The sequence below is a fragment of the Felis catus genome, chromosome E2, assembly GCF_018350175.1.
Source record: "Felis catus isolate Fca126 chromosome E2, F.catus_Fca126_mat1.0, whole genome shotgun sequence".
Taxonomy (NCBI): Eukaryota; Metazoa; Chordata; class Mammalia; order Carnivora; family Felidae; genus Felis; species Felis catus.
In genome coordinates, this window is record NC_058382.1 from 45160867 (window position 1) to 45174830 (window position 13964).

The 13964-nt window shown below is 38.3% G+C and overlaps 1 long non-coding RNA gene across 1 annotated transcript; it reads left to right on the plus strand.

Annotated features, from left to right (window-relative positions):
- The first annotated feature begins 7315 nt into the window (after positions 1 to 7315).
- LOC123382318 lies at positions 7316 to 13267 on the plus strand. Its single transcript, XR_006590530.1, has 2 exons — positions 7316 to 9945; positions 12958 to 13267. It is a non-coding gene; the product is annotated as an uncharacterized LOC123382318 (long non-coding RNA).
- The last annotated feature ends 697 nt before the right edge of the window (positions 13268 to 13964 follow it).

Consider the following 13964-nt stretch of genomic DNA (forward strand, 5'->3'; position numbering starts at 1 on the left):
CCTAAGACTGGAAAAGCTAGCAAATGATAAAGCCAGAAGAATTTGAACCTAGATAATCTGATTCTAGATCTTATAATCTCAGTGACTATGAAATAGTCTTCAAGGGCAAGTAGAAGGAAAATCAGAATAAATAAAGACAAAGGAATTGTCTGTCTCTTTAGGTTGTTGATGTTTTTGGTTTTTGGTTTATTTCTTTTATTAACTGTTTCAAACCAGCAGCACAGGATGCTATTTAGCAATAACACCTCATGGCATATTTAGAAGCTAAATGGTTTTGAATTAGGAAATCAAAGTGTATTGGGCAGTTTTGCTGTAATAATAATGCATAACAAGCAACCCCAAGATGTTGGTCATTTACAGCCATAAACGCTGTTTCTTGCTCATGGATCTGTAGTTTGGTTCAGTCTACAAGATGAGTTAAGTCTGTTCCATGTGTGTATTAATTTGCTATGGTTACCTTAACTAAATAGCAAAGACTGTGTGGCCTAAACAACAGAAATTAATTTTCCCACAGTTCTGGAAGCTAGAAATTCAAGATTAAGGTATCAGCAAGTTTAGTTTCTTCTGAAGCCCTTCTCCTGGCCTGCTGATGGCCGTGTCTCACTGTGTCCTCACTGTGTTCTTTCCTGTGTATGCAAACGGTGCTGGTATCTCCTTGTATGTACAAATTTCCTTTTCTTATAAGGACACCAGTCATATTAGATCAGGGACCTCTTTAGTGGCCTCATTTTAACTTACCTGTTTTTTTTTTAAATTTTTTTTTTCAACGTTTGTATTTATTTTTGGGACAGAAAGAGTCAGAGCATGAACGGGGGAGGGGCAGAGAGAGAGGGAGACACAGAATCGGAAACAGGCTCCAGGCTCTGAGCCATCAGCCCAGAGCCTGACGCGGGGCTCGAACTCACGGACCGCGAGATCGTGACCTGGCTGAAGTCGGACGCTTAACTGACTGCGCCACCCAGGCGCCCCTTAACTTACCTGTTTTAAAACCCGATATCCAAATATAATCACATTCTGAGATTCTGGGGGTTAAATTCTGGGGGTTCATATGATTTTTTGGAAGACACAGTTCAGCCCATGTCAGTATGTCTCCTCATTCTGGGACCTACAGCTAAGTGGGGCCACAATACAGGATGCCTCCTAAGGCCTCCGCTATAGAACTGGCACAGTGTCCTTTCTGTTTACAATTCCATTGTTTGAAACACATCACGTGACCAAGCCCAACATACATGAGGTAGGGAACTCTACTCCATCCACAAGAGAATAATGGGAGGGAAGGTACCATGAAGGACAAACAACACATTCAACTAGAGTCTTTCTCAAGGAGTTTTGTTAAGTAGGAAGTAAGAAGTAGGAGGATGGGGTAGTAGGTAGATGGGGACACCTGTTCCCACAAACACATAAGTGGTGTAAAACTGACAGATTTCACTGACAGTCTTTCAGGACAGACCTGCTGACAGACCTGCATGGAATGGAACAGGAATGCCCTTCTTCTCCAGCCACACTTGGCTCCTGGTAATCCCCAAATGCCCCCTCTTTGTTCACACCCTTGACTCTGCTGAATGCCTTTCCCCATTTTTCTTCTTCTGGAGAACTGCTATTCATCCTTCAGGACTCAGTTCAAAAGTCACTTTCTCCATGATGCTTCTGTTTCCCTGAGGCAAAGCAGGTGCTTCCTTTTTTGTTCTCTCACTGAACCTCTGTTTTAGCTTTTATTACTTTTTAAATTATAACTTTGTGTAACTCTGATATCAACTTTTCTCCTGCCCTTTGGGTCCAGCATCATCATGATCGGTGTATGCTGTGGGCCCATGAGGATGCAAGGTCAAGACCTGCTTTGAGCTCACAAACTGAAGGCCTTCACCACAACAGAGCCCCAAGTGACAACTGCCACCATCATCTACTGTATGGAAACAAAAACCAATAGTAAAAATTCAAGTTCACTTTATAAACGTCTTAAGAGAAAAGTTGATTTTGGAGAGGAAGTGGGAAAAGGGTTTATGTCATACTCCAAGGCAAATAACTACAAAAATCCCTTGTAGATGTTTCTGCTCTTGGCTCAAATTTCTTCTTGGCCCTTGGGGATTCTTATACTGCCCAGCACTGCCCAAGTCCCTCTGGCTTTTGCAAGGCTGTTGGCTTATACAATGCCATTCACATCGAATATAATATTGTGGTTCTCCCTGGGGTTGTGAGTTGTGGCTCTGGGCCAGTTCTGTGCTCTCCCTTGCACATCTGTCTGCACCCTTGTGACCTTCGGTTGCTTTTCTCTCTTATGCAGGACAAATTCAGCTTGTTTATTTATTCATCTTGCTATTTCGTCCTCTAACTACATATTGAGGCTCAGCCTAGAAGAGAGAAAACAGGATCTGCTGACTTTAGAAGGAAATTTGGTGACCATTTTTGGTTATTTTAGGTTACCCTTTGGTGGATCCATACTCTTAGGGGCTCATCAAGACATTTGCCAAACCAAAGTGAGGCACTCTTTAAGAAATTCTTATTACAGCTCTTAGGATACTATAGTTCCCCCATGTTATTACCCCTATTTGCTTGACTGTTTCCTGTTCAGACTATATGATTATTCTTTAAGGCAGGAGTTTAGCTGTATTCATTTTTGTATTGCAACATCCACAACAATCCCTGAAACATAGTAAGGACTTCAAAAATGTTGCCTGAATACCTAAATGAGTACAATCCAATGTTCTTTATTTTAAATTATATTCAGGAAGCCAATGGAATGTGAATCAGAAACTAGTAAATATGTTTCCACATTCCCAGAACTGCGCTAGAACTATTATTTTATTGAACCTGAACCTGAACTAAATTGAAACAAAGCTTCTTGATATTTTCATTGTAAATCAGTTAGAATTGCTTACTGGCTTGAACCAGAGCAAAACTGCTTCACTGCTGAACTCAAAGTGGAACTAATCTGAAAAACGTACTGGTTTATTCTTAGTTACTTAGTAAGGTACTTGGACATTCTATGAATATGAAATTGCCATTTCGTAGACAGTAGCTCTGAATGTATTAACTCATAAGTGAGTTCTTTTCCTCTTTCTTCTAGTGAGATCACAGGATTGCTTATAAGATCCTTTGACCTAAGTGGGATTATTCTAGGGCTTGCCAAAATATTGGGGATAGTTTTATCTCTCTCTCTCAATTATTAATTAATCAATCAATTAATTAATTAATTCCATGATTCCTTGCCTTATTGTCAAAAGCCCATTTTAGAATAAGATGAAAGTTAATTAGGGGCACCTGGCTGGCTCAGTCAGTAGAGCATGCAACTCTTGATATTGGGGTTGTGAATTGGAGCCCCACATTGGGTGTAGAGGTTACTTAAAATTAAAAAATTTTTTTTCATTAAAAAAAATTAAAAAAATTTTTTTAAAGATGAAATTTAATTAGGAAATCAGGAGATGGGAGTAAGGGATATATGGGGCGAAGGGTAGGAAAGCAAGGAAAAATAGGAAAAATAAAATGAAGTTAGGAAAAACTTTATATCTACATATGTGCCCAAAGATCTTACTTGTTTTGCTAAATGATAGTATAAACTTTAGTAAAATTAAAATAGAGTATTTGGGAACATTGACAATAATATACAGTTAAATTGGATCTGATAGAAGAAAGTTGGATGAATTATGAGGGGAAAATCTTTGCATTTAAATTTTACCAGTTTTCTTTTTCCTTCCTGATTTGTGCAGAATTTACATTGATTTACCATTCAAAAACACCATTTCCCCCTCTTCAGTTATTTGAATGTGCTTGCAAGGCAAACTAAAGTCCAATGGATAATTTCAGAGTTTGTGCTTTAATTTGGCTATATGGATCAGTCTATAGAAAATATTTCTTAAAAGTGTTTTTCTTTTACTAAAAATAATATGTATGGCTCCAAATATTCTTACTTTATGATGAAATGCCGCACCGTCTCACCTGTTTTCACAATCTGGCTATAACCCCATTAATTTCCCCATGATTTTATTAGAAATTAGAAAAGGTTAATTAGTTTTCCACTGATCTTAGTGGAAGAAGATTTTAAAAAAATATAATATTACAAAACGTCCTAGTAGGGTATGAAGGTAACACCACAAGGGGGTACTATAATTTTATCAAATTTGTCCTGGTAACTTGGCTCAGAAGGTGAAATGATTAGAGCCCGCAGAGTTAATTTTAATATGCTAATACATCACAGCAAGTTGGGAACTTAAATAAAATTATACAATTAATATACTTTTATGGGATGGAGAAAGACTTAGTAAGGTCATTTGTAGATTATATTAGAGCTACATTTAGACTTGCTGGGTTTAAAATTCAGCATTCTTAAAAGAAAGCAGCAGATGTCTGACGTATGCATTTTAGTGACCTTTGAATGAAGAAGTGAATGTCGAATTGTGTGGATCTAGATCTGGGTTCTTAAAATAAATTAACTCCCTGGTCTCCCTTCTAAATACAGCTAGGATCAAGCGTTTAGATATTAATTTCCTTAGTGTTGCAACACAGAAAATGTTGCAGTATGTTAATCCTGGAAGGGATTTTTTTTAAAGAATATTTAATCACAGAAGACTTTAGTTTCTTAATGCACCCCTGAAAGTGATTCTGCAGTTTTGCTTGGTCATAAATTTGAGTGCCTTGTAGTCCATCTTGGTTGGATCATTCTTCTCTTTTAAACTGAAAACTTTGAAGGTGGTTATGTGGCCAAAGCAATTTCTGTTTTTAATGTAACATCCTGGTACTCTTTGTGTTTATACACTAATTTTAGCAGGTGTTGTTCATTTGCTGAGCGAGGTGGATCAGGGTATTTGGAATAAGGTAGTGATTCATCTTTGTGGAAGAATAATTACGTGTTTATAGACTACAAATAGAACTGCTGGGTATTCTATCTTTTGTCACATACTTACCCAGTGGCTCTTTGGACAAATATTTAGTATCATGCTAAGATTAAATGAGATAACGTGTATAAATTTCATACCATAGTAGCTGGGGCAATGAGGAGGTGATCCATAGCCTTAGGGCTGCTGGAGGCCTCAGCTCTGCCGTGCAGCATTCAATCTCCCCGCAAAATGCAAGATTAGAAAAACGCCTCTGTCTCCAATTCTCCGATAGGCACACATGTTAGAATTTTGTGGCCACAAAACATAGTCATTTTTGTTGACCTTCTTCTTTTCAATAATACAAGCAATCTAAATTTTAAGAATTGTGCCATATTCCCCCACAGGACTAAATGCAGCTATTTTTATTTTGTACTTTTTTTTTTTTTTAAAACGGCAACCCATAAACCTTTTGAGTGCTCTTAAATTATCCTAGCTTATAAAAGCTTTCTCATGACTGTCCAAGGACATAATTTGGTAAGGCATTTTTTCTTTCTTTTCCCCTTCTTGTTGCCAACAAGGCACCGCTATTTACCTGAAAGCCCTGACTTGCCTCCACCCGTAGAATGATTCTGATCTTGAGTGGCAACAGCTGTTTCTTAAGATGTTTTTATAGGTATCACATTCTCTTCTTGGCTGTTAAGTCCTCATGCTTGTTTCTCAAATTCTTTGTGTAAATTCAGTCTCTTGTAGTTCATACTGTCTCACTGGTTTCTCTCTGTTCTCTGCTCTCAGTGCTGGATGTCCTGATGCCAATATGTGGCATTTCACATCTAACCTCTACTTGTCTGTCTTTCCCTCTGTTCTGTCTGGTACTGGTCATAGTTGGCTGGAAGTGTTCCTACACTTTGGGCCACTAAGAATCAGTCTCTCTCTCTTTTTTTTCTGGACTTTGATGTCTTAGGCTTAATATAAATATATATTTATGGATAATAAAAATAGATAACAAAACAACATGTACAAGATCAACCCATTTCTACAAAAAAAAATAATGCCTGTTACTGTCATCAGTACTGGCAGTAAAGAGTGAATCTTAGGAGGAAATTAGGTATTGAGAAATAAATTCCTGCTTCTGATGGAAGAAGGAATAGAAGATAGGGTCCCCTTTGGGGAGCAACCTTTTACTTATGATGGCAGAATTATAAACATTGATGATAGACTAAACCATAAGTACCATCATGGCAGGAATTGGCTGTATTTTGCTTGCTATTGCTTCCCCAGAGCCTAGCACAACACTTGTCACATGATAAGCCCTGAAGAAATACTTGCTGACTGAATGAAATGAAGAAATGAGCCCTGAGCACACAGTAGGAGTATTGCATGATACATCCAGCCTGTTCAGATGACTCAGCCCTTTGGCTTTACTGGAATAAACACCTTTGACAATGATCTGCAACATCATGTAGTGGCCCCAGAGGATCACTAACATGCCATCTGCTATAAGCAATATCTTTTGCCAGATAGAGTATTCATACAGGCATCCAGCATCGCTATTTCTAAACAAAAAGGCTTTTCTGGAAGGGCCTGATGTTATTTGATCAGTCCTGAAGACGGATGGTGGGTTCTGGGATAAATGATTTCACTTTGCCTTACTCCAGCTTACTCAGGGAGTTACTGCGTAGACCTAAAACCTCTTTGCTTCCCCCCGCATAGTGATTCCCCATTGCCATCTTGACATGATCCCAAAGGGTTAGCCTGGAATCCATGTTTGTTTGTTTGTTTTGTGATCTGGACTATACCTACTTTTTTTTCCTTTAAATTCTAGAATTTTTAATAATTGATGGCTTAATACTCTCTTTTTTATTGAGGTACAGTTGATACACAATGTTACATTACATTCAGGTGTACAACATATCAATTTGACCTGGACTCTACCTACTTGTTTGGCTTCACTTACTATAAATCTCCTCTTGTACCCTAGACCCCAGCCACATACCTGGAACTTATCAGCTCTTTCATCCCTATACCTTTACTTGGGCTGTTCCTTGAACTTGAAATGTCCATTCCATGCCTGTATACTTGGCTGTGGTAATGAGGTCTTGATGGTGAAGCCATCTTTTCCTGGTGCCTGCTTTATATTATATTTATGGTCTCTATTGGTCAGGGGCAGTCTGGCTGCCTCTTTCTGTTTCAAAGTCAATGCCTTGTTATGGGCTATTCATAATATTTCTTGTTTTTTTTTTTGTTTTTCTACATTAAAAAAATCACTGATTTTCATAATTCACTTAAGAAGTAATATTCCCAGGGACACCTTGGTGGCTCAGTCGGTTGAGTGACTGACTTCAGCTCAGGTCATGACCTCACGGTTTGTGAGTTTGAACCCCACGTCGGGCTCTGTGCTGAACTGACTTCAGCTCAGGTCATGACCTCACGGTTTGTGAGTTTGAACCCCACGTCGGGCTCTGTGCTGACAGCTCGGAGCCTGGAGCCTGCTTCAGATTCTGTGTCTCCCTCTCTCTCTGCCCCTCCCCCACTCATGCTCTGTCTCTGTCTCAGAAATAAACATTAAAAAAAAAGAAGTAATATTCCCAAATAAACTGTAATTACATAATATCAAAAGTCCTAATCAGACAGTAAAAATGGCAAAGATAATTTCAACCAAATTAGAGGCTGTTCTCTCATGTTCATTGTCAAGGGATAGCCTATTTTATTTTATTCCTGAGGGTAAAGAGATGAGACTAATGTGGGCTTTTATATTTGATGGAGAAAATGGAAAGAAGGGGGCATCGTTGAAAGAGAGAGGTGATTATTTAAAAACAAGGCAGTATACTCTCTGGATAAGTTTTTTGTTCTATTAAAACTTTTCTTTGCGCTTCCTCTGGGAATAGGTATACAAATATCTGTTTGAATTCCTGTGGAGTCTTGATAAGTATCACGGGGTTATTCTTAATTATCTGTGTGAAGAACATAGTAATGCATTTCTGAAGCAGAAAAGACATAGGAATAAAAAAAATACTTCAAATAATTCTCAATTTCTATTTAGCAAGATCTGATATGAGCAGGAATAATTAGAGTGATAAAGTCTAACCGGCACTAGTAAATTTGACTAAAAGCCAAGAGCAGCACAGCCAGGACATTTATGTTCATGTTTAAATTACTCAAGTGCTTAATTGTTTAATTTCAGTTTCAATTACCAAATGCCCTTACTTTTAAAATTAGTCCTTTGAGTATTAGCTGCATGATGTTGTTATTAAAGTTGAAAATCTGCTATTATGGTTTAGAGGATTATTATGAAGTTGTTGGCATATGTCTTGTTTAATAAATAAGTTTAATTGTGCATGTAATCTGGTAATGTAATAATGATGAATTACATTTTACAGAAATGTAGAATGACTATTTTCTTCTTAGGGTAAAACAAAATTACTTTTTAGGATTTATTTTCCAGAGGAAATATTTTACTATAAAAAATACCTAAGATACCTCTTGCACAGTGTAATTTCCCATAAAGGGTGAGTGAGACTTAATGGAGATTTAATACTAACGCCCCCCCCCCCCCATATAAAAGAGGTTAAGTGTAGGGAAAGGGGGTCCAACTAACAGGGGAATGATGTTTATACCTTTAATGAGTTCTTGGTTCATCTTACCCCTAGAATGTCAAGAATATGACAAAGTAGCCCATATAGTAAATTAGTGTATTTTTATTTCATGAGGCACCTTCCCGTTTAGATATGAACTTGAAGCTGCTATTAATGATAATGAGCTTCACTAGTCAAGAAAATCCCTTGAGCTCATCCTCAATTACAGTACCTTGGGCAAAACCATTGGATTGGCATTATATTGTTCATGCTTTCATCAGTTCTAGTTGTCTCTGTTGAATTCTAGGGAGGAAAAACAAATTGTTTTAGACCCGTATCTCAGAATAAGAAATTTAAAATTTTAGAATTTTAGAATTCAAGCATATACTCTTTCCTAGATGATATTGGGCTCTCAGTTGATTCTTAGATGAAGTCTTTGCATCAAGAAGGGTTGCTTAGGAGCGCCTGGGTGCCTCAGTCAGTTAAGTGTCTGACTTCGGCTCAGGTCATGGTCTCACAATTTGCGAGTTTGAGCCCCCCATCAGGCTCTGTGCTGATAGCTCAGAGCCTGGACCCTGCTTCGGATTCTGTGTCTCCCTCTATCTCTGGTCCTCCCCTGCTTGCACTCTGTCTCTGTCTCTCTCAAAAATAAATAAATTAAAAAGAAAAAAAAAGAGAAGAGTTGCTTAATTGACGTCTGCCTTCCTGTGATTGGTGAAGAAATGGAGGGACAAAATGTTTCTTCATCTTTTGTATAAAATCACATAACTAATGGCAGAGAATGGACTAAAATCCAGCTCCAATAATTAAAAATTCAACTGATAGATTACCTAATTTGTTTCTACATATTGAGAGGAGATTGAATGTTTTCAGAAAATAAGGTTATGATGGGTCTGTAGAATACTAAGCAACTAAAAAATAAGATAATTATTATCTTCGGAAAAACAAGTTGTACTAGAAAAGAAATTACACCATGAGATTCAGCTGTAAACAGTATTTATGTGATCATGCTACTTTAAACACTGATTACTGATTTAACACAAAAAGTGATAGAACTGTTGGCAAGATGGGGTAAGTGGAGTTGTGTAGGGCGTGAGGGGGGTGGGGGTAGTGGTTTGTAGTCTGTTGGCAAGGAGTCTGATTTAGGTGGGCCAATGTTTGTAAAACAGGTCTGTAATGAACAGTGGAAAAAGAGATTACATTCTTGAGGAAGCTCAAGAAAAACTGCTCATAACCAGCTGTGGCAGCACTGTTGCCACCCCCACCCATATTCTATCAGCCCACCTGGATTTGCCACAGCTGCAGTCAGTCCTGTACACGTGGAGCTTCTCACCTTAATATCTGCCATCCAAGGGCTTGCTCTGGCTTTGCTGGTGTTGGGCTGGGCACAGGTGCAGGTTGTAAGAGTGGAGTCGGTTCTGTGCTCACTCATCAGCCAATGAGGGATGGGTATCGGTAGATAAATACCCCGCTTCCGCGTGTTCGGGTTTGTAGGTTTTGAGGTATCTGCTCTGGAGCTGTTTAGATGGTTCTGTCAGGACGGTTCTGCGGGTGTTCATCAGGTAACCTGGTCATTGTTACGTTATTACATGCCTCCTTTCTTTTCCCCATTTCCTCACTGGTGCTTTCTTGGGCCACTTCTCTTATAGACTATCTGCAACTTTATGTCAGGGTCTGCTTTGGGGAGAACCCTAACATGCTATCACATGGATACAATTTTTTTTTTAACTGTATGGTGGAATCTACCTCCATAGGTTTTTAAGCCTAACAGTCTTCCATGTGAGTTTTCCTTGTTTAAAGTTTATTTATCTATTTGTTTTTGAGAGAGAGCGAGAAGGAGCAAGAGAGAGAGAGCGTGCATACAGTGAACATGTGCAGGGGAGGGGTAGAGAGAGAGGGAGACAGAGAATCCCAAGCAGGCTCTGTGCTATTAGTACAGACCCCAGTGAGGGGCTGGAACCCATGAACTATGAGATCATGACCTGAGCTGAAACCAAGAGTCCGCCACTTAACCACCTGAGTCACTTAGGCACCCCAGAGTTTTCCTTGTTTAAATATAGAAACAACTTCTTTTTGAACTTAGCTTTAAAGAAAAAAAAGGTTAACCTTTTGATAACAATTTTTGATTGATGTGTGGAGTGTGGTGTTTTTACAGTTGATCTTAGCCAAAAGGCCGAGAAGCCATGAAGTGTGGTGTTTTTGTGGTCTTTTCTCATATAAAAAACAAAACAAAACAAACCCAAAACACTTGATAGTGGGCAGCTGGCTGGCTCAGTTGGAAAAACCTGCAAGTTTTGGGGTTATGAGTTCGAGCCCTACACTGGGTGTGGAGATTATTTAAATTTAAGTCTCAAAAAAATATTAGAGGAAAAGTGCTGGTAAGTCTACCCTTTGTTTTGTCAGTTTTCTCTGATACTTTAATTCAATTTTTGTTTTTAAAATGTTTTAGAAGTATCTCAAACTTTTCTTTTAATTGATGTAGAAAGGGATATATTTTTCTAGAAATTTTCTAAGATGCAGAGTGGTAACATAAGGTGATAACACAGTGATTATTGCCTGAAAAAGGTGAGAACATGAGTAAGAATAAGAGTTAATTCAAGTCTCTGTAAGATAGGAAAGAGGCTACATTACTGGTAAGGATTGCATCTGCTGTGTTTTTCTTCTGTTTAATCTTGTATGCATATTTTGAAATGCAGAACTGTTAGGATTTGCATGTTTTGTGTCCTGTGCATGTGTCTGCCCAACCGTTGCAAATTCTAAGTTTTCAGGCATTGAGAGTTGAAATAATTGAGACTGAGTACATAGGCAAATAATTTGAATTTGGTAAGAAAATCAGTGGTGATTTGAGATTTCCTTGGTGATACTGGAAGTTTTGACCAGGAAGGAGGGGCGGAATAGCCAAGTGGGAGATCGTGACCTTTGAATTCAAGTCTCCATTCCATCCTGTTCCTAACTGTAAACACCTGGGCAAGTGCTACTTTTCTGATCTGGAAAACCTTTGTGAGGTAGTTACATGGATGAAATGAGATAATGCATATGAGGTACTAAATAGAGTGACTTGAGTTTGTACCTTGGAATGGAAGCTTTTAAAACTTACTCATTTAGTGCACTAACATACTAATATTGTTGTTTGTACAGCTAATATTGTTGTAGTTTAGGACTAGATGTTGCAAGAGGAGAAACGAAGTATGGATTTTTCCCTCAAATTGTAATTTCAGCTCTGACATGATTTCCAAAAATACTTGGGCTGTTAAGTTGGTATTCCAAGTAACTGTAACTTGTATTTGATCTACCCCATTCTTTTGGCAAGTTCACTGTTGGCCCAGCTCCAGGATCAGTATTGTATTTTGGGGTTCTCCTTGGTATTATACTTGACCTCCAAAATTCTTGAAAGTGACTGTCAAATCATAACTTAGGCTCCAGTTGTTTTTTTTTTTTTGAGGTAGTGGCATATTTGTGGAAACTGCTTAGTTACTAACAGCAACAAAGGTATTAAAAATTGATCCCTTTGTAATTAATCCTTCCATAAAGCATATTGATTGATGGCCACCACCTGATGAGTGCTTCCAGCTGGTAAGTTTGATTCATAGGCACTGTAACCCAAAGACCTCCTGCCTAAACCCAAAACTGTCGAGTTAGATGTTTAACATTTGAAAATAGAAAAACTTGGGAAGTGTCCTGTTCTGTGATGGGCAAGTGTCTTAACGTTCTTGCTGTACTTGGGGCAAACTGGAAATCCTAGTCAGTGTATTTTAGGTGCAGCTCATGGAAGAAAAAAGTGGTCTACTCCAGTTGGTAGACTTAAATTTAAGTAAAGTCTTATTAGAATTTTCCAGCAAATAGATGGCTTGGATGGTGGGGGGAAAAAAATGTCCACATACTAGGCAGTAGCAGGGAGAAAATATCAATTGTGGAACCTGTTGATAAGTAATCCACAGGTGAGTGAATCATTGATAAAATATTTTGTGAATGAGGGGTGCTCAGTCAGTTGAGCATCTGACTCTTGATTCATTGACACCCTGTGGATGAGTATTTTACAATATTGGTGAACTGTTTGACAGTGAAAGGTCTTGCTTATAAAAACAATGACCTGAGAGAGTGTGTGTCCTCAAGATAAAAAGAAACAACAGCAGTGGCCAGCACTGGGAGCTTAAAAATTGTCACTTGAGGTAAATGACTAATAAACCCTAGAGCACTTAAAAGTATGAATCGTTTTTGCTGTGTACTGCAGTTCACAAAATAAGGTGTGGATTAACACTGGAAAGAAACTTTTTATGAAGTTGTTTCCTCAAGAAAACCACGTCTGGAAGAAAACTAGCCATCACTCATTTACATTCCAGTTTTTAGCATATACCGTAAGATCATTAGTAAATGATGAGTTGAGTATTCCTGAAATGTGTATAGAATACAAGTGAATATTTTTGAGTTTTATTTTGGAAACAATTGAAGATTAAAATGAAAGTAAGACAAAATAGTCAACATAGATGAATTTAATAAATAGTTGAGCTTAGATTACATCTTGGAGAAAACTGGACTGGTGATTTTTTTTTTTTCCTCCTTTGGTAAGAAGATAGTATACAAGACTAAACATAACAATTAGTTGGAAAATGGTGATTGCAGAAATCCTACATACCAAAACAAAAGATGCATCTGAATATGAAGGGGAAGATAAAAATGAAGCCAGAGGCAAAAGCTATTGACGTTGTGGCCAGAAAAATGTCTCTTGGCAAGTAAACTGGATCACAGCCTGAGTTGTCAGCAGTCAGTAATACGGTGTCAAGATGATGGAGGAACTACACTGAACAACAGTATTCTGTTGTTAAATTTCATTAGATGAGTATTTACATTTTAAGGTGAAATAAAATGTTAAATGGATTTATTAAATTGTGCATTGACCATAGAATTTTTTTGTTAGAAAAAATGCTTTGTGGTGAGGGGCAGAGGGAGGAGGGTGAGCGTGAATGAAAATCTTAAGCAGGCTCCATGCTCAGCACAGAGACCTATGTGGGGCTCCATCCTACAAACTGCGAGATCATGACCTGAGCCAAAACCAAGTCAGATGCTCAAACGACGGAGCCACCCGGGTGCCCCATATAAATTTTTTTTTTTTGAAGTTAACCTGTCAACTCTGAATAAAACAGGACTTCTGCTGGTTTGTTAAATATCTCCTCTAAATTTCAATTACCATTCCTAGTTAGATTCCTAAATTGTATTTGGTCGTCTGGATTGAAGCTAAAGCAGACACTAAAGTATAATCTTAATGTTATGGAACAGTTGAGAAGCGTCGAGAGTCTGGACACCCCATACCACCCCCCTGCCCCGCCCACATCTTCCAAATGACACGGTCATGTCTTCATAGTCCGAAAGCAGATCTGGAAAATCTGACTGCTGCACTGGCACCACACTAACTACACTTGAACCTTCTTGAGCTGCAGCCTTGCTCTGTTACCGACAGGTGAAGTCAGGAATGGTGGCAATTTTGTGGGCTAATAAAAATTATTACAGGATTATAAAACTCCATCTACATGTGAGGCTTTTATGTGCTGTTGTAGTTACACTTTTCTTTTCCGCCTCCCATCCC